The sequence below is a fragment of the Myotis davidii genome, unplaced genomic scaffold, assembly GCF_000327345.1.
Source record: "Myotis davidii unplaced genomic scaffold, ASM32734v1 scaffold330, whole genome shotgun sequence".
NCBI classification, from domain to species: Eukaryota; Metazoa; Chordata; class Mammalia; order Chiroptera; family Vespertilionidae; genus Myotis; species Myotis davidii.
The window spans coordinates 1,573,866-1,593,407 of record NW_006283770.1 but is presented as its reverse complement, the minus strand read 5'-3'; the positions used below and the strand labels follow the sequence as shown (position 1 = coordinate 1,593,407).

General features: G+C 43.6%; 1 protein-coding gene across 2 annotated transcripts in view; it reads right to left on the bottom strand.

The window, feature by feature from the left end:
- The window catches only part of MPPED2 (metallophosphoesterase domain containing 2), a 164,819-nt gene that overhangs the window by 17,561 nt on the left and 127,716 nt on the right, over window positions 1-19,542 (bottom strand). The window lies entirely within an intron of this gene.

The window sequence follows — 19,542 nt, the reverse complement described above, 5'->3', positions numbered from 1 at the left end:
AAAGAGAAACAGACCAACATGCTGAATGAATGCCTATCTTAGGGGTGGGAGAAGGATCAAGAACGACTTTTCCCCCCTTCTTTCTGTTTGTCTATTTTCTACTTTTTCTATACTGACTTTATATAATTTAGGGGAAAAAATCAGTGTATAAATCTCCATTCAGCCAAATGCAAGTAGAGCGTGGAAGGAGATATCTGGAGAATTCATTATCTGCTTAGACTAGACCAGCCGTGGGCAAACTACGGCCCGCGGGCCAGATCCGGCCTGTTTGAAATGAATAAAACTATTGAAAAAAAAAGACCGTACCCTTTTATGTAATGATGTTTACTTTGAATTTATATTAGTTCACACAAACACTCCATCCATGCTTTTGTTCCGGCCCTCCGGTCCAGTTCCAGTTTAAGAACCCATTGTGGCCCCTTGAGTCAAAAAGTTTGCCCACCCCTGGACTAGACTCTGACTGCAAAGCAATTTCCTCCTGGGGGTAAAGAAATTGGTGGATTTGGGGCACGTTTGTTCAGGAAGATGATGTGGGGCTTGTCTTTTCTTTCCCCTCCTCATCACCATGTGTGGGAACAGAAGGGCTTCTTCAGTGGCAAAGGTCTTGTGTTCATTCAAGTATTCATTACACACTTACTGAGTGCCTGCTGTGTGCCAGGCACCCTTGTGGTGGTTCACCTCTCATTTTACTGAGGAATTCCAGCTTAAATGTGGGCAACATTACATAACTGCATAGTCCTTTTGACAAATCAATCTCACATTTACTAGTTCACGATAAACCCAAGTGGTGGGCAAGGTATTCATTTTAGAGAAAGTATATACAGAAATAGGAATTTCAGTAACTTGCCCAAGGTCACTGACGACTGAGACGGCATGAACGTAATTTTGTAGTCCAGTGATTCCATGTGAAAGGTTAAAAGTTAGGTCTGGGTTCAAATTCTGACCGTTATCTGCTCAGCAGTGTGACCTTGGGCAAGTTTTTCCGTCTGATCTCAGATTTCTCTTCTCTAAAGTGGGGATGATAATACCAGTCAAACAGATTGGGTGTGAGAATCGAATGTGATAATATATGCAATGCATTGAGCAGAGTGGTTTTCCACTACTAAGAATCAGGTACCAGCTCTAATTGTCATCATCATTATGGATGTTACTATTATAAATATTAATATCACCAATTCTTTGTTTTTTGTTTTCTAATTTACCTTCTTCGTATTCCTACCAAAGCATGCCTTCTCTCCATTTCTCAGATTTAGAATGTGGGCACCAAAGAAGTGGCTGAATCTGTCTCGAAGCAACAAGTGATGGATGGCATTCGGGTACTGTGCACCAGCTTCGAATAAGGGAACAGCACCTGGCTCTTCCAACTTACTTGCTGCATAACCTGGAGCAAGTAAGCTCTCTGATCTCCTGCTTCCTTAACTGCAGTGGGGTACCAATTCCTATGAAACTTGCAAGGTCACCAAACAAACGCGTGCGTGTAAGCGAGTAGCAACTACAGGGAAAGTGTCTTCTAATTCCCACGTCACTGGCTGCCCGTGTTGCCTGTTTGTGCCATTTGAAAAGCTCAGAGGGAATGGAATGAGTGACAAGTAGGTCAGATGTAAGTTAAACTGTTGGCCCCATTTATCTACCATTTTGGCTCGAAACGACTCGTTTCAGTCCAGACCATTTAGCAGAGTGAGAGAACTGTGACGGGGCATGGGCAGTACACACCATCAGAGGAATGAGTGAAAAGCTGAAGCTGCCCCTTCAATTCAGAGGTTAAAGCAAGCAGACAGACCTGGTGTCTCCCTGACGGTGTGCCAGCCAACCATGTATTATTAATTGGGCTCAGCAGACATTATTGAGCACCTTCCCCTGCGAGGCTCTGGCAAGGCCTCCAGGGAGATCTGAATACAATGAGAGACCATCCCAACCTGCCATCTGGTTGGGATAACGAGATAGTCAAAATTGTTCTCCTCTCTTTCTGCCCATTAAAATTCTACTCAGCCCTCAAGGCTCAACTCATCTCCGCAAGAAGCTTTTCCCAATGCCCTCAGCACTTTGTCTAATTGTCATTTGTGAAATTTACCATAGTCTGCATTATTACTGGCCTATGTGCGCACATGTGTGTGTTTTAACTTATTTCCGCCATTCCTACAAGCATTTGAAGCAAAAGTGGGGTTATGAATATGTCTATCTTGCCCAACAGACTGTGAGCCATGTCCTGTTTATAGTAGGTCCCCAAGATCTAACACAGTGCCTGATACATAAGAAATGTCAAGAAATTATTGACAATGATAAAAACAGCAAGAGAGTTTAGAGTAAGTGTCCAAGCGAGTAATGGGATGGGAGGTTAGGATGGGGCAAAACAGATTAAGGTTGGGTTTTTAAACAACAAAAACCATTTTAAAATACTTTACTATCACATGGGCCTTTGCTGCCAAATATGTGACTACTCAGAACTCAAAATTTGGCTTAGTGTGAATTGTGATGTACTGTAAACGTGAAATGTCATTTTGGATGCTTCTTACAAAAAGAAAAGAATGTAAAAATACCTTGATTTATATATACATTACATATTTACATGATAATGTTTTGGAGACAGTGGGTTAAATAAAATATATCATTGAAATTAATTTTACTTGTTTTTACTTTTTAATTAGGCTATCAGAAAATTTTAAGTTACATATGTGATTTCTGTTATATTTATATTAAAACATGCTATCACAGACTGCATAAATGTGTGTACTATGATTCAGTAATCTCTGATTAGGGATTATCTATACTAAGTTAGGGGTGATCAGGCCGGCAGTTGGGGGCAGTTGAGGGCAAGCATGCCAGCGGGGGTGGGGGGCAGTTGGGGGCGATCAGGTGGGCAGGGGAGGGCAGTTAGGGCAGGGGAGGATAGTTGGGGGCAATTGGGCCGGCAGAGGGGGCAGATAGGGGCCAGCAGTCAGACATCCCCCAAGAGGTCCCAGATTGGAGAGGGTGCAGACCGGGCTGAGGGAACCCCCGCCCCCGTGCACGAATTTTGTGCACCCAGGCCACTAGTATCCCAATAAAGTAATCCAAAATCAAGAAAAAATGCTATGTGCAGTTATTCAACACAATGTCATTTTTAAGAGAAGATATTAGAAACAAGTATATCCTAAACTCTCCATAAAAATGAGAATGATTAAGAAAATTACTATGATTGGAATATACACTGATATGTATATTATGCAAGCACTAATTATGAGGACTAGGTAGCAACACAGAAATCCTTAAGACAACATTGCTTGGAAAAGCTAGCCCCCAGCACAGTGTATGAATTTACATATAATCTGCATGCAGTTCTTTCCATCACTCACTATTCATTTGCTGAATGATCACTACATACCAGGTTCTGCATTCAGGGAAGATGGGAAATGAAAGAGGACCCGGAGACAGCTAGGTAAAAAGACAACTGGATGTACAAATGGAAATACAGACAGGCGAGATGGCCACCTGAAGGAGGTCACACCTAACCTTCCCTGTGATGAGCAATGACTGGGAAAACTGTGAGGAGGAACAAAGTAGCTTATTCTTTGGGTTGGGAGTGGGATGGAGTTTTCCACAGACTCCTAAGCTTTCTTGAATTTTTATTTAAAAAAAGGCAAGATGGAAATCAGCGTCTCACTCCACGGTAAGCCTCTGGCACTGAGCAGATGTGCACTGTTGGCTCAAAGAGGAACTGAATGGTCCTTAAAGAGCGAGGCTCTGGAGTCAGACCCATGTTTGAACTGGTGCTAACACCTCCGGGTGTACCTCTCTTGAGTCTCAGTTTGCACATCTGTACAATGGAGATGACCCTGGTATCTACTTCATGGTTGAGTAGATACTTATACATTGTTGAGAAAATTAAATAAAATCATCCATATAAAGTTCTTAGCATGGGGCTTGGCACATAATAAGCACTAAATTAATACTGATCTGATTTTATTTATTAAGATAGATTTTATTGATTTTTTTACAGAGAGGAAGGGAGAGGGATAGAGAGCTAGAAACATCGATGAGAGAGAAACATCAATCAGCTGCCTCCTACATACCTCCTACTGGGGATGTGCCCGCAACCAAGGTACATGCCCTTGAACGGAATCGAACCTGGGACTCCTCAGTCCGCAGGCCGATGCTCTATCCACTGAGCCAAACAAGTTAGGGCTGATTTTATTATCATAAAGATTAGAAACCGAGCTCAATATAAAGGATCAGGATGACAAAATAGAAGGGTGGGATCTTGCCTGCTCCTAATGCTACTTTCTAGTTATACTGAGTCACTTGTTTTTCACTTTAGAATCTTTTATAGCCATTGAATTTACTCAGCCACGGTTTCTTCTTCATTTTTTCTATACCTTGAAGGATGATGAAATTATAAATATTCTATATAACATGATAGTGAAGTAATTTAACCGGAGAATTATTTAGGTCTGCTCTCTCTCACTCAACAGCATAACTCTTACAAAAGCCAGACTGTACTCTCATTTCAAATTCCACTCCACTAGCCCCCCCTCCCCCAGCCAGCATGTTACTCATTCAGTTCTAATCCACTCAGAGTATTGAGCACAATTTATCAACCTCCAGGTGATCACCCGCTAGTGGAAAACAAAACCAGGTCAATCGTTTTGTCGGTGTTTATAGAGCGGTTGATGAATTCAAGAAATTTGGAAAAAGAAACATTTCATTTTTCTGATACCCGGTCCTGCTCTTTCTCCAATAAAAGACTAAACACATTTACAAGAAAACAGACCTTTTGTTTTATAAATAGAACATTGTTCAAGGTTTTCTAGAGGTGTCTGCTAAAAATAAAGAGGGCTACAGTTTACTTCTTTATAGCTTTCAAAACAAAACCCAAAAGCCTGAGCTTAACTAAACATGTTATATTTCTATTTTAAAAGGTATCTTTATGTGAGCCAGACCTGATTTCTTGAAATGAAATTCCCCCGAAATTAGATTTCCTATGTTTCTACAAGGTGTGCCTATGTAAAGTAATGGCACCATAGTGGGTTTTATTTTTTGACACCATAGTGTTTTGTTTTGTTTCAAGCATATGCCCCAGAATAAATACAACTGAATGTTATACTTCCATCCTATCAAGTACTCACAGAATTCCTCTGAAAATGGCTTACTTCGAGGAGTATAATAACCATTTCAATGTATAAGTCTAGGTTACCTGCTCACAAATTAACAGCATTACTGGGAAACTGAACCCACTAGTCCCTGAACTGTGGACTATGGAACATGCTGTTTCTAGGTTGCCTGGTTGGGACTCATGTGTCATGTTGCAGAAACAATGCCAGGTTCCCGGGCAAGTCCCCAGCGGCCAACCGAATTCATGTGACTACCTACAGTGACCACGATAGTGCTAAGAGCTCTACCACTGCCTAGACTGTGAGTGGGAAGAAGGGCTGATTTTCAGCTCTGAATGCCAGGAACACAACTCTCCTTGCCCTGGTGACACTGGTCCCCAGTCTGCAGCTCAGGGGTAGCTCTGGGGCCAGGAGTAGAGATTAATCCCTTGGGCAGACGTGAACTAAGGCTTCCAGGTGTAACTTCCCAGGGAAATATTTCCCCTACTAGGTCCAATAGATCAGACCTGCTGAGATTGTTTGAAATCACAAAGGGTTTTATGGTTAAACTAGAGGCCCGATGCACGAAATTCATAAAAGAGTAGGCCTTCACAGCCCGGCTGCCTTGGCCCTTGCAGCCCAACTTCGTCCGGAAGGTTGTCCAGAAGGTCATCTGGACGGCCGTTCCACTGTTCGGCCGTTTGGTAAATTTGCATATTATCCTTTTATTATTATAGATAAGTTTGAGAAATACCGTTGCGTTCCCCCTCCACTTTGGGGGTATAAAGTGAACATTACCACAGGAAAGAATCTGAGAAGGCTTACTGGACAGAACTATGTTTAACTTGATGTAACTGAACACGATCCAAACATATTAGGCCCCTATGAATCCTGTCCCAATTTTTTCCATAGGGCCTATTAACAACAGCTAACATTTATAAAAGCTTAAGATGTGCCAGGTACTGCTCTGAGCACTTTACATACATGAAATCATTCAATGCCCACAGCATCCCTTTGAAGAAAGGGGAAAGATGAACCGTATTTGTGAATGTGGACACTGAGGTAAGGGGAGGTGAAAGATTTCCCAAGTCACACGGAGATCCCTGTTTAGCCGCCATGCCCAAATAAACCCTGGAAAGCAATGGGCTTGAAGGTCCCTTTAGGAAACGGTCCAACAGGTAGGCCCAGGCCGGCTGCAGGTCGCTTTATTTTCCTTCATGATCATGTCCTAGCCCAGGAGTCCTTGGAAGATGGATTTGGAAACTTTCTAAGAGTGACAAGCAAGTCTCCCTCTTTTGCAACAGAGGAAAAAATCTAACAATAGGCTTTTATTCATAAGAGACCAGAGGAAGATTCACCCCCACCTCAGCGGAAAGGCTTACTTGATCCTGGTGTATTCGCTTCCTATTGTCGCTATAACAAGTTACTGCAAACCTAGTGGCTTAAAACAACATACATTTATTATCTTACAGTTTTGGAATTCAGAAGTCCAAAAATCAGTCTCATTTGACTAAAATGAAGGTATTGGCAGGGCTGGTTCCTTTTGGCAGCTCTAGGGGAGAATCCGTCTCATTGCCTTTTCCAGCTCCCAGGGGCTGCCTGCGTGACTGTGACCTCTGTTTCTGTGGCCCATGTTCTCCCACTCTGACCTTGCTGGGTATCTCTTATAAGGGCCCTTGGTATTACACTGGGCCCACTGAGATAATCCCCGATAATCTCCCCCTCTCCAGGTCCTTAATATAAAAATATTTGCAAAAGCAATTTTGCTTTGTAAGGCTTATAGATTTGGGGGATTAGGATGTGGTCATCTTTGCAGGGGTGGGGGCATTATTCTGCCTATCACATTGGCGGTGCACTGCTGGGGAGCTGAAGCAGAAGGTGAGTCTGAAATTGGCAGGGGGTGGGAGGGAGGAAATGGAGATTCCTCTGGGGGCCCCAGCACCCACTACGTGGGGAGAGGGAAGGGACAAGGTCATGGGGCTTCTCCCTCCCTCACCTGATCCCTTTCCCATCACTGCTCAGTCAGCTATGAGGGCCCCTGAACAGCAGAGGTGAGATGAATGAACAGGGCAGGGACGCACTTCTCAAATAGGTGTGTGTTTATGCCCCCAGGGGCATGGTTCTATGCTGGGAACACCTGAATCCATAGATCATCCTGATTCATCATTCAGGAGCAATAATTTTCCTTAAAGATACTGAGCTTTCAAAAACTGAAATCACTGTTTTCATAATATTATAAGTACAGGTATGTTTCTGGTTCTGCTTAAAAACAATACTTCTTTAATCTTCCTGGTTGGCAGAGCGTACCAGGTATAACACACTGTACCTTCATCTGGTAACAGTGATGTTTAAATAAAGTAATACCTGCAAGTGTTTAGATCAGTGCCTGGCACCTAGGAAGCTCCCAGTAAGTGTCCCGATTCGATTTGTTGCTGCTACCGCACCATTATTAAAAAAATTTTACAGTCACCTGCCAGGTGCTTTCAACACACTAGCTCCTTTTAGCCTCACAACAACCCTATGAGATACGACTCTTATTTTCTCCGTTTTATAGATGATCAAATGAGGACAGGTCTACAGTGTTTAACTCACTTGATTAGGATCCCAACTCTGCCCCCAGAGCCCACATGTTCAGTGTTTCCACTTCTCCTTGGAATCCACAGCCCAGCTTCCTCTGGGGCCAGCAGAACGGGTCACATTTGCCAGTTAAATCAGAGTTAGAGCTTTCAAGTGAGCTTCTAAGAGGTTCTTGTCTGTAGGCTTTCTGAGTTATTAATTCTTCAAATAACAAACTTCTGCTTACATCCTTGTTGGTGCCAGGGTTTTGGAAAGTGAGCGAACCAGAGTTTGAATGCCCCACTCTTCCTCAGTCACTGTTACTCTCTGATGACCCCCCCATCTCCTGTGTGAAATGGCCACAGCCTCCTGCTAGTCAAATTACCTTTTAATGAACAGTATCAAAAGTGGCGTTGTCTGACTTTTCAACAACTGGGAAATCCTAGGAGTCAGAGTTTTGCTGGCTTTCCCTAAAACAGAAAACTTTGAACTAGTAGTGGCAGTGACAGTCAATCACCGTGGCTCTGCATCGGGAAGAACACCTGACAACTTCACTCTGCCTCTGAGGATGCTGGCTGAGCACACGGCACAGGGAGAAAGAGAGAAACACCTCTTTCCAAACTTGACAACAGGGACAAACAGGCAGCTTTGGAGTCCGAGAGCAGGGACACTCAGATATTCATATCATATCTCTTTCTAGAGTGGAGTCTTTCTTGGTTTCATGAGCTGGAAGTAACTGGGGCTCTGCTCTACCAAACTCCCCATGTCAATCACAATGGATCAATCCCTAAAGGCAGAGAAGGGATTTGGACTCAGGTCAGCCTGTCTATAAATTTCATGTTTGGTTTTTTTCTCCCCTGACAAGACACAGGATGAAGGAGCTCAGGAGAGCACACTCAGCGTAGTACAGCAGAAAGGCACTACTATCAGGCATTAAGAGACCTGGGTTCTAAACCTGCCTTTGAGTTAGAAACAGCGGTGTCTCTTGCGGTAAGTGACTGAACTCCTACATCTGCCCTGGGGGGTGGGTAGAGTGCTGATGGTCAGTATATATTTTTTTCACTAACTGTCCACATAACCTGCCAACCTGAGATAACAGAGATTGGTACACAAGTTATGTAATTTTCTTTTAGTGTCTGTCTTAATCTCTAAACTGTAAGCTCCTGGAGGGGAGGCACTTTTGTCTCAGCTATATCTCCAACAGTACTTGTGCCTGATAAACATTTATGAAATGCAAGGACAAATTCTGGAGAGGCAGCATGGTGCAGTGGTTCTCAAACTTGAGAGGAGAGGCCCACTCCAAAGTTCAGTAGGTCCAGGCGGGCCTGGAAGTGTGCATTTTTAATGAGGTCCGGAGGTGCCTGGGACTGGAGTTTGAGAAGCACTGGCTTCGTGGTAAAGAGTTGGCTTGTGTGGCAGGCTTCCTTCGTTCAAATCCTGGGCGTGAGCTTAACTTAGCTCTGCACATCAGCTTCCTCATCTGTAAAAATGCAGATTATAGCAAAACCTACCTCACACACTTCTGTATGTAAAACACTTCCAACAGGACCTGGTATTTCATAAATGTTTTATCTGTTGTTATGATCAGGAGATTTTTCTTTCCTGCCTTGATGCTTTAGTTTGTGTTTCTATTAGCTTTTTCCACACACACACAAAGTGAGTATGTGTAATTTGGAAATCCTAGCCTTCACCCCAACAGTTACTCCAGACACGGCTTGGACGCACATTTTCTCCATTATGATCTATGTAGATTCGGGTCTTTGCTGAGGAACAGAAAGAGATTTCTCACTTAGTCAGTCAATTTTTAAAGTGAGCACCTTTATCTTCAAATCAGGCAATGTCTAGGTTCCAGCGATAAATAAAGACATCGCCTCCTGCCCGGAGAGCATGGCCATGGTGGTCATCTCTGGATTGTCAAGGTCCTGTAGACATCACTTCTCTGAGCCTGCCTGAGCTAGCCACGGGAGGTGCAGAGAGCTTCCTCTATTTAAGCTGAAGGAAATTAGCAGTGGAGCAAATTAAAACAACAATCAGATTTAAGTGGCCTCTACCAGGAAATTAACTTTAATGGATATTGTCATCACCAGGCCTACCTTGGAGTTGCTCTGCTCACAGCATTGGGATGCAATAAAAACTAGGGCCTAAACGCCGAGTTACCCACCCACAGCTCAGAATGAATTTTCTTTTTACTACCTTATGTTTGTTTTAATATGTTCCTTTCCCTGTTCATTCAAGCTTTTCTATGATTCTATTAAACTGATTGCACACCTCTGCAAATGATCGCACACCTTGCCTGAGTTGAAAGTTCAAGGGGATTGAGAGATGGATTCCTTGCTTTCTTACTTTCTGAAAGGTTCCTTTTCTCCATCACATCCCAACCCTAGAATGGCAAGAGTGCGGGAAAGGACTGCTTTCTATTTCTACATGAGGCCTGTTCTTGTAGGAGAACAAACACCTGCCTTGTTATCTGGTTGGCGTGAGCTGGGGCGCCTCTGAAACCACACTTCCTTCATTTCTAAACTGAGCCTAGTCACCAGTCTTCCTCTACCCACCTGGCCTGTGAGCCACCTCCCTTCCTCATGCAAAACACCTCTAGATTCTATTAAAATATAGGTTGGGGGTTCAGCTGTCATCTTGTCTAGCTACCTCAGAATCAACACATCAAGATCAAGAGATCAAGAGCAATTCAAGTAAGGCAGATAGAGGAAATCAGACCTCTTGGGAGAATCTCTGACTTATTAACAAAACTAGAGGTCTGGTGCACGAAAATTTGTGCATTGGAGGGGGGTGTCCCTCAGCCCAGCCTGCGCCCTCTCGCAGTCCAGGAGCCCTTGGGGGATGTCCAACTGACACCTTAGGCCTCCCACTGTGGGAGGCGACCAGCAGGCCGATCGGCCCCACTCCCTGATCGCCCCTCCACTGCCACTGCTCCCTGATCGCCATCCCTTCCCTCTGCCCACAGGCACCTGCCTTGGCTGGCCTGGCGCCACCTGCTAGCTGGCCCTGCCCTGCACCGACCGGTCATTCCATTGTTCAGTCGATTTGCATATTAAGCTTTTATTATATAGGATGAGTCTCCAGGGCCAAAAAGCAGGAATTTGGGGGGAAACAGAGGTGATGGGCCTGTCCAGCCTGTCCATCTGACAGCAGCACATGTTTGGTAAACAGTATGTATTTTGGAGCCAGACAACTGGGTTTGAATTCTTGTCGGACCACTTCTTAGCTGGGAGAACTCTGCAAACCTCATTGTACCTCAGTTTTCTCATCTGTATAACTGGAATGGTAATAGTTTTTCTACCTCAAGGCATTATCATGAAGCTTAGTTAAAATATGTAAAACAATGAGAATGTCCTTGACACATATTTGTTAAAGGAATAAAATGTATTGAACCCTACTGTGTATGAGAGATGACAAAGAAATGTTCTCCAGGAGTTCATGGTCTAGTAAAGGATGCACACTTGAGAAGAAAGTGATGTGTGTGTGTGTGTGTGTGTGTGTGTGTGTGTGTGTGTAGTGATGAACTCTAGTTGGAGGATAATTAGAGTAGCTTCCATTTATTAAACACTTATTAGGTGCTTTTGCCATTTGTCCTCTATTTAATCCCCATAAGAGTTCTTCAAGTATTATAGTCTCAAGTAACTTATGAAGAATAAGACTAAGAAAGCTTAAGTTACTGAACAAAGAAGTCACAGCCAAGTGGCTGAGCTGGGACTTGAATACAGAGCTGCCTCCCTTCAAAGTTCATACTCTTTCTCTTGACCAGATAAAGAGGTGAGACACTTGGCAAACCATGTGCCATTCATCTCAGTAGAAACAGCTGGGGATAGTGGGCAAAAGACTAGTTTTTCTTTCTCTCTTTAACCCACAGATAACTGTGTGACCTTAGAGAGATTACCAGTCTCCCTTGGGCTCCAGCGTGGAAGACTGTACTAATCTGTGTCCCTCTGGCTCTGCCTTGTAGAGTTATTATGAGACTAGTGGTGATAACCAGGGCAGCCCTAGAAGCATTTAGAATGCCAGAGGAAAGCAAGATGCTCCAACTCTAGCCCTCAGCATACAACAGCCTTAGCTGCCTGATCAGCCTCCCTATCTTTCTAGAGTTTATTACATGCAGTCTTATCTCCTTACCCAAATGGAAGCTCTAGGGGGCACGGACAGTATTGTCCCTTCTTCTTATAATCTTGCAGCAGTTTGCCTGGTGTTAGACACACAGAAAGAACACACGTAACAGGGGTTAAGAAACAGGACTCCAGCAAGGGAGAAAGATTTAAATAGAAAACGCCAAAGTGTGTCCAAGAACTCATAGAAAGATAAGGAGTTTAGTAGAACAAGTCAAGCAGGACTAAAACAAACGAACTGGGAGAGGAACGCTGTCTGGTTCTGAAATAGCCCGGGTTCAGACAAACTCAGGTTAGGCCCTTGTACTTCCAGATTCAGAAAAGAACGAGCCCTCCAAACCTCTAAAGGTTTGCCAATCACTAATTATGTGGCAATTATTCTATTTTGGGCTTTTGCTAATGAGATCTGGGAAGTGTCTTAATTACCCAAAATTATGAAAATAATTTCAAACTTGACTCTAGGGCTAGTTTTACTCCACTTAGGAAGAGAAATATAAATGAATGTGCACGGGGTTATTTTTTATTAAAAAACAGTCTGAATTTGCTGGAATGCTAGGTCCCTACTGTAAAGTCAAATCTATAGCATACGGACAACTTTAATGTTTCAGGCTCATTTGTGGTGTCACTATTATGTTTAATAAACTGTTAGTGGATTTAGGTAATTTCTAGAAAAAGGCTCTAGAAAGAAATTCCAGTCCTTGCCAAAGGAGGAGAAGGTGAATAACACTGTGCTCAAGATGGCTGGCGGTGGGGGATGGGGGAAGCTGAGGCATAGTTTAGAGGTGGGAGTAGGGAGGGTAAGAGGGAATAGTAAGCGTGTCATTTAATATATGCTTCTCCCTATGAATTTCTCCCGATAGCCAAGTAGAAGTGAATAGCCTCAGATAACACTACATCCTGTCTGTATCTACCTTTGTTATGTATGACCTGTTTTTGTGATGTCATTGCCTCAGTTGCCTTGAGTATAAATCAAGGTGTTAATTGTATCACCCCACGGAGTTAATTAGAGGCAACACACAGGGTGTCCAAAAAATGTATACACAATATAATAGCTAAGAGCTCAATTTTGAAAAAGAAATGCATTTTAACAAACACTGCCTATATAATTATTCGAAGTGTGTGTATACATTTTTTGGGGGATCCCCTAGGCCACTATAACCTGTGGGCCAAATCTGGCTTGGTGACTACTTTTGTAAATAAAGTTTTATCGGGACACAGCCATACCTATTGTTTTGTGTTTTGTCTGTGGCTGCTCCCACACTGCAATGGCAGAGCTGAGGGGTCACGGCACAGATGATATGGTTTGCAAAGTTTAAGATATCAACTGCAAATACAGTTTGCAGAAAAGGGTTCCCTACCCCTGTTCTAGACACTAGCACTGAGTGGATAAGGGTTATGAGGGCAGTAGCACAGGGGGTAGGGATGGTTATGGCATTTTACAGATAAAAGAAGAAAGCCCAAGAGGGTAGCAAAGCTAGTAGGTGCCTGGCCAAGGGTAGGCCCGCAGCCTGACTCCAAGCCCAGTGCTTTTTCCACTACACTCTACTGACATGCTCATTTCACTCAAAAAGCCACCAGGGCTAAGCTCGCACTGCCAGCAGATCAGTGGCCTCGCCTCTGACTTCTGTCCGAGATATGCCTGCTTATAAGTCCTGCTTGCTTGGTGTCACCACAAGAATGCATCCAATGGACACTAAGAAATCCCGACAGCCACGCTTTCCAAAGTGTGTTCTGTGGAATGATAATAGGTCTTGAGTTAAAAACAGGGTGCCGTAGTCAAACACATCTGTGAAGAGCCGAGTTACAGTAAAGAGGGTTCTTTACTCCAGGACTTCTCAGAGCCTTTGGTGTATTAGCACACAAGGTGACTCTTTAAGAGGACACGGCAGCACCTCCCACGGTGATCTGTCTTCCCCCCTCCCCCTCTATTCCATGAGTTACCCAGCAGGACTGGTGGTCTGCAGAACACTCCTTTTGGTCTCAGACATAATATTTCCCCATTCGTAGGAAGGGACTACACCCGGATGATATATTTCTTAATTAATGAAAAGAAATTAAAACTAAGGAAATGCCCTTTTAATTACAACTGAAGCATTTACTGACCAAATAGTTCCCAGGAGTTATTACTAGAAACATATGCCTTCCAGTGCTGCCGAGAAGAGATTTAAGTAGCAGTTTCTGCTCCTTCTAATCCACCCAGACCTTCCTAATTCTGGGTTGACCATGAGACAATCAAGATCATCTGTTCCATGTGGCAAATGAGAAATGGAGCAAGGGAGAGATCGTGTTTTTATACAGCAGTTGCCACAGTCCCCTTCTTTAAACCAATCACTTTTAGAAACATCTGTAATGTATGAAATACTTCCAGTTGACTACAATCTTGTGGTAATAGCTTAATTATGCCTCCAAAAAAAATGGCCCCTCATTCCAGGAGCCTGGCAACAGATCTGCAATTCTGTGGTTCGGTCTCATATTTCTCTCCCTCTATGTCCTTTAATTCAATCCCAGTGATAAAAATGGGAAGCATTTCTGAAGCTTTCATACCCCAATGCTGTTCCAGTGCCATGGCCGCATCTTCTTGGACCCCTTTCTCTTTGACATATGTTCCCCATTCCTGAGACTTAATTTTTTTTTAGGCTACCCTCTGGCTCCCTACTTATCACGTGGAAACACATATCTCCCTTGAATTGCTCCTGCACTGCAGTGTAAATCCTAGAAGGCAGGTGTTGTTTTCCACTGAATCTTTACAGCCTGGTCTAGTGCCTGGGCCGAGCGGATATACAAGCAACATTTCTGTTTGCTGATCTCTGGCTCCTTGGAACAATGGGCTTAAAGATGGCGAGAAGGAAGCATTTCATGTATGTTCGAAACAGCTGGAATACACAGACAGTAAGCCTCGTTGGGGAGCTGTGGAAGGAGGTGGGAAGAATCCTAGGAACAGAAAAGCCCCTCCAGCATGGTAGTTTCAGAAGGAAACCTGAGGCCTTGGAAGGGGAGAAAGAAAGAAGGCTACTCTCCAGACAGAATCCACTGGGAACGTTCTGGGGAACATGGGGCCCAAGTAATTAAGATCTGTGATGTGGGTACATAGTCCAATGAAGTCCACATTGGAAAACCCTCTCTGATAGGAGGAGTCTACAGAAGCAACAGAAACATTTGCTGATCGCCTACCACGTGTGAAGTATGTCAGAGTAACAGGGCTGAAGGGTACGAGATGAGACACTGCTCCAGATCCCACCAACTTCATGGTCTGATAAGGGAATCAGATGTAAAAATACTTTAAATACTGTGCTAAGTGTGGGCATTCATGCCTTACTCCATCCATTCAGTTACTGAGCACTCACTGTGTGGAGGCTGGAGGGACCACCCGCCTGGGAGAATGCCAGGTGACAGTTCAGCTGACTGTCCACTGGGACTCTTTTTTAAAAAAAAAATAGTTCTCACTATTAAACTTTGATTCTAATCTGTTTGGATCAATCATTTGAGAAATTCCTTAGATACAACATTAATATTTCTCTTTGCTTGCAGTCACACAGATTCCTAAAACCAGTTCTCCACACCTGCTTCCCCGTCCACTCTGCTGGGATAGGAAATGATACATTTTTAAGAAACCATAAAATAGAAACAGCAGTTATGTGGTGAAGATAGTAAAAATGACAGTGGTGATCATTAATGAGAGTTTCCTTTGTGTCAGGCATTAGGCCTGCGCTTATGATTTCACTATCAGTACTGTCTCTCTCCAGCGGAGGCATCTGAGGCTTGGCAAAGTTAAATAACTCGTCCAAGGTCACCCAGTATAGGTGGGAGGCAAGCTCTGGTCAGCCTGACTTCAGGGTCAGTGTCTGGTCTGTCTCCTTGAGCTCCTTTCACATGGTTGGCGGGGAGGGAGTGAAAAGGAGGGGCCAGAGATGGGGGTGGGGAAGAAGACAGAGAAGGGACAGAGTGTGTGTGTGAGAGAGAGGCTAAGCAGTTCCCGAAGATGGCACAGAAGAAGGTGGAAGGTAGCCAGGCTTTGCAGCCAGACAGAGCAGGGTTCAAATCTTCGCTCGGCAGCATGAACTTAGGGAATAGGCAGCGCTTTGTATGCAATTGGGGGTAATAAATTGTACATCCCTCCTCTGGCACCTTCAGTCTCAAGAGAATCACCAGTAACTAGAGTTTGATGGAATTATGTCTACTTGAAAACTGTCTGAATTGGTGACATTTGTCGTAAGAAGGAAGACTGCCTCACTAAATACTAGGAAACTCATTTAAAGCAGGGATGAGCTCACTCACCTTGGGCTTCTCCCCAGCGCCCAGGTGCTTGGAACTGGGCATTGCTCTCAATCCCCATTTGATATGTGGGTGAACCCAAACTGCTAAGGGATGCAAGATGTTCTGGGGCGAAAAAAAAAAAAAAACCCTTTCAAAGCAGAATAGTTTTTTTTTTGTTGTTTTTTTGAGTACTTGTTATTTCATGAGAGTTACAGCAAAAGCCATTATTTGGAAAGAAAAGTGATTAAAGTTTTGTGTAATGAGTTCTAAAACAAGTAAAGTAACAAATGGTTATTCACTGGGAAAGTAAAAAAGAGACTAGACCGGATGGAATCATAGTGTCAGGTGAAAAGTTTGGTGGTAAAGCACAATAGGGTAGAAGACAGGAACCGAGACAGGCCACATGCTGTGCGTGCTACCTGCATTGTAAGCTAATGAAAATAACGCCACGTGCTGGGAGCAGAGCTGTCACTTTCGACTGCTCCAAATTGTTTTGCTTGTCTCACAAAGTGCTTCAAACACATCAAACGCATTTGCCTTTCTAGAGACGCTGCCTATAACAAGACTGGAAATTAATAGTGGTTTCTGAATTACTCTCAAACACACAAACAAAACATCATCCTTTTTTCTTTTTTTTTCAGATGGGACACTTTCCCAAGATGACCTAACTCTAGGATAGCTAAATCCATTTAAAATAAACAGTCAAAATAAACTCACCTCAGGCCTGACACAAGAAATAAAATACACATTTACTGGGATCCCAAATAATGTTACAGGTTAAGGCTTTAAAAGAATAAATAAATAACTCACTTAAAAAAAAAGACTTTTAGTATAATCTTACCCCATCCCACTTTTCTTTTTGGTTTTATATCTGTACTCTTGGGCTGTGCTGGTTTGTTGGAATTTTCCCCACTTGTTTAATTTATTCTAGTTAAAAATTTATAAACTTTTCAGTAATGCACCCAAACATTAAAAACTCTTAGATGCAGTCACGACAGCATTGATTTCTTGAACTCCTCCTATAACTGTGTGCACCAAGGAACTAGCCGCGGCACCTCCTTAATTAAATAAATTCCAGGATGTCTGCTGACTGGATTTGTCAAGACTTCGGGGAGTCAGTGATCACTCACGTTGGGATGAAAGGACAGGACACACAGCAATTTCTAACAGCAACTACATTAATTTTTCCCCTCTTTGGGAATTATGAAATTAAGTTTGGGGGTGAATCTCTTCTCCCCTGACAACACCTGGTCTAGGTTTCAGCGGCTGCCTGAATGACCTGTGACAAAGGGAAATGCAGAAAGCAGAAACGAGGTTGGCCTCATTCAAATGTTAGTGGGAGAACTAGGAAGATGAGGAAGGGCTGGGAGGGTGAGGCTGGCATAGTGGGGTTACTGTCCAACCCCTCACAGCATAGAAAATAACGCTCAAAGGATGGGATTCATTTGCTGGGAGACACTTTCTGACTCCTAGGTAACATCTTTCCATTCCTGAGCTCTTCTTTCATCTGTCACTAATTAATGTAACCTTTATTATTATTGTGGCAACGTATACATAACGTGCACTTGACCATTTTAAGTATTTTTTAGTGTACAGTTAGTTCGGTGGCATTAAGTACATTCACATTAGTGTGCAATGATCACCATCTTACATCTCCTTAACTTTGTCTTCTCCAACAGAAAATCTGTATCCATTAAACAGTAACTCCCCCTTCACCCTCCCTCAGCCCCTGGCAACCACCATTCTGCCTTCTATTTCTATGAATTTGCCTACTCTACATACTTCATATAAATAGAAACATAAAATCACTGTCCTTTTGTGTCTGGTTTATTCCACTTAGCATGTTTCCAGGGTTCATCTATGTTGTGGCATATGTCAGGATTTCCTTCTTTCTAAGGCTGAATAGTATTCCACTGTATGTATGTATATACATTTTGTTTATCAATTCATCTGTTGGTGGACATTTGGGTTGCTTCCGCCTTTTGTTATTGTGAATAATGCTGCTGTGAGCACAGATGTATAAATATGTGTTTGAGCTCACATAACCTTCAATCTAGCAACTTCCCCCTTCTCTGGGGTCACTATTATCATCTCTAAAATGATGGTAGAGGGACACAAACCTTCTTGAGTACTCCGTTTTCTACTACTATGATCATTCCTCCATGGACCACCCCGTATTTCACTAAGCTGGCTGCAGATAGCTGTTAACCCAGCCTGAATGTAGGGAGATACAAAATGAATAGCTTTGCACTCAACGTCAAAGGTTTCGAGTTCCTTCCTGGCCCTGGAGATTCCAACTACATACAGGAAATGAGATCTGCTCGAGGACCCCAGCAAGTTCCCTCTCCTGCTCTCTCCTCCGAGTGTTTCCTCCATTGGGAATTCATCCTGAGCAAAGACACTTGATTCAGCTCAACCGGACAACCACTACCGGGCACCAGGATCTATGCTTGGTATTCACAGACTTGATCTTGGCATCCCTAAAGGTATTTTTCTTTGGAAGATACTATGATGGAAAAATCAGTTAATCCGCTGCAAAGGAAAAAGGAAAAGTATACAGAAGCAGAAGAAACATCTCCTGGCACGTTTGTCCACATTGGCTTGCCTGGAGAAGCCTCCACACTCTGCCAGGCTGTTCCACTCTTCCTTTCAGGCAGGATTTAAAATATCTACTGAGCTTGCTTTGCAAAGCAATGAGAGAGCCCCCTGTATATCTCAATCTGGCTCCTGGCTTCCCTAGCCATTCCCCTCCTACAAGTGCCCCACAGCAGAGGCGGATGCTCCCCTCTGACTCCACACTCCCATAATGAAAAACAAGACTGTCGAGACCCCCACCCCAACCCCCAAGCGGAGTTCCAGTCTAAAATGACTTTTTATGGCCAAGTTACTGATTTCCCTGAAGACAGCGACTTATAATGGAAAAGTGGGCATTTAACGCAAGTGCTCTTTGTGTAATGGTTTTGCATCAGCGTTCTGAGAAGCCGGCAGCCACAAAGTTAACATACTGTGTTTTCTAGCAGGGACAGAGAGGTAGGAGGGAAAGAAAAGCTGCTGAAAACAAAAGGTCATTTGATCTGATAACATTAAGAGAACGTTAGATGTGTGCTCCATGACCTGGCCTGCATACGCACAGGGTCATTCTAATCAGACAGGCCAGTGTCTGTCCGGTGGGCTCACCCTGCCCTGAAGCCCGTGGCATCGAGTCCTATCAGTATGTGACAGCCCAGTGGACCAAAAGCCATGGAATTTCACATGAGTTCAGAACTTCCGACAGCGTGATTTGATAAAACTCCCAAACACACAGCAGCCCGTTGTGTGGGCAAACTATTCATTTTATATTCACCTCCTTGTCGTGTTAGTGCAGAGGTCATCTAAAGAGGAGGCCTAATTAATCACACTGTCAGAGGCAATGAGGAGGAGCATGTTAATAGGACTTTTATTTCACCCAGGAAAGCGACGGCCTGACAGGGACCAGGAAATATGGCCTGGGTGTTGCTGTTTATTAGCAATGCTGGGATCGGTGGTAACAGGAGCCACGCAGTGTGCGG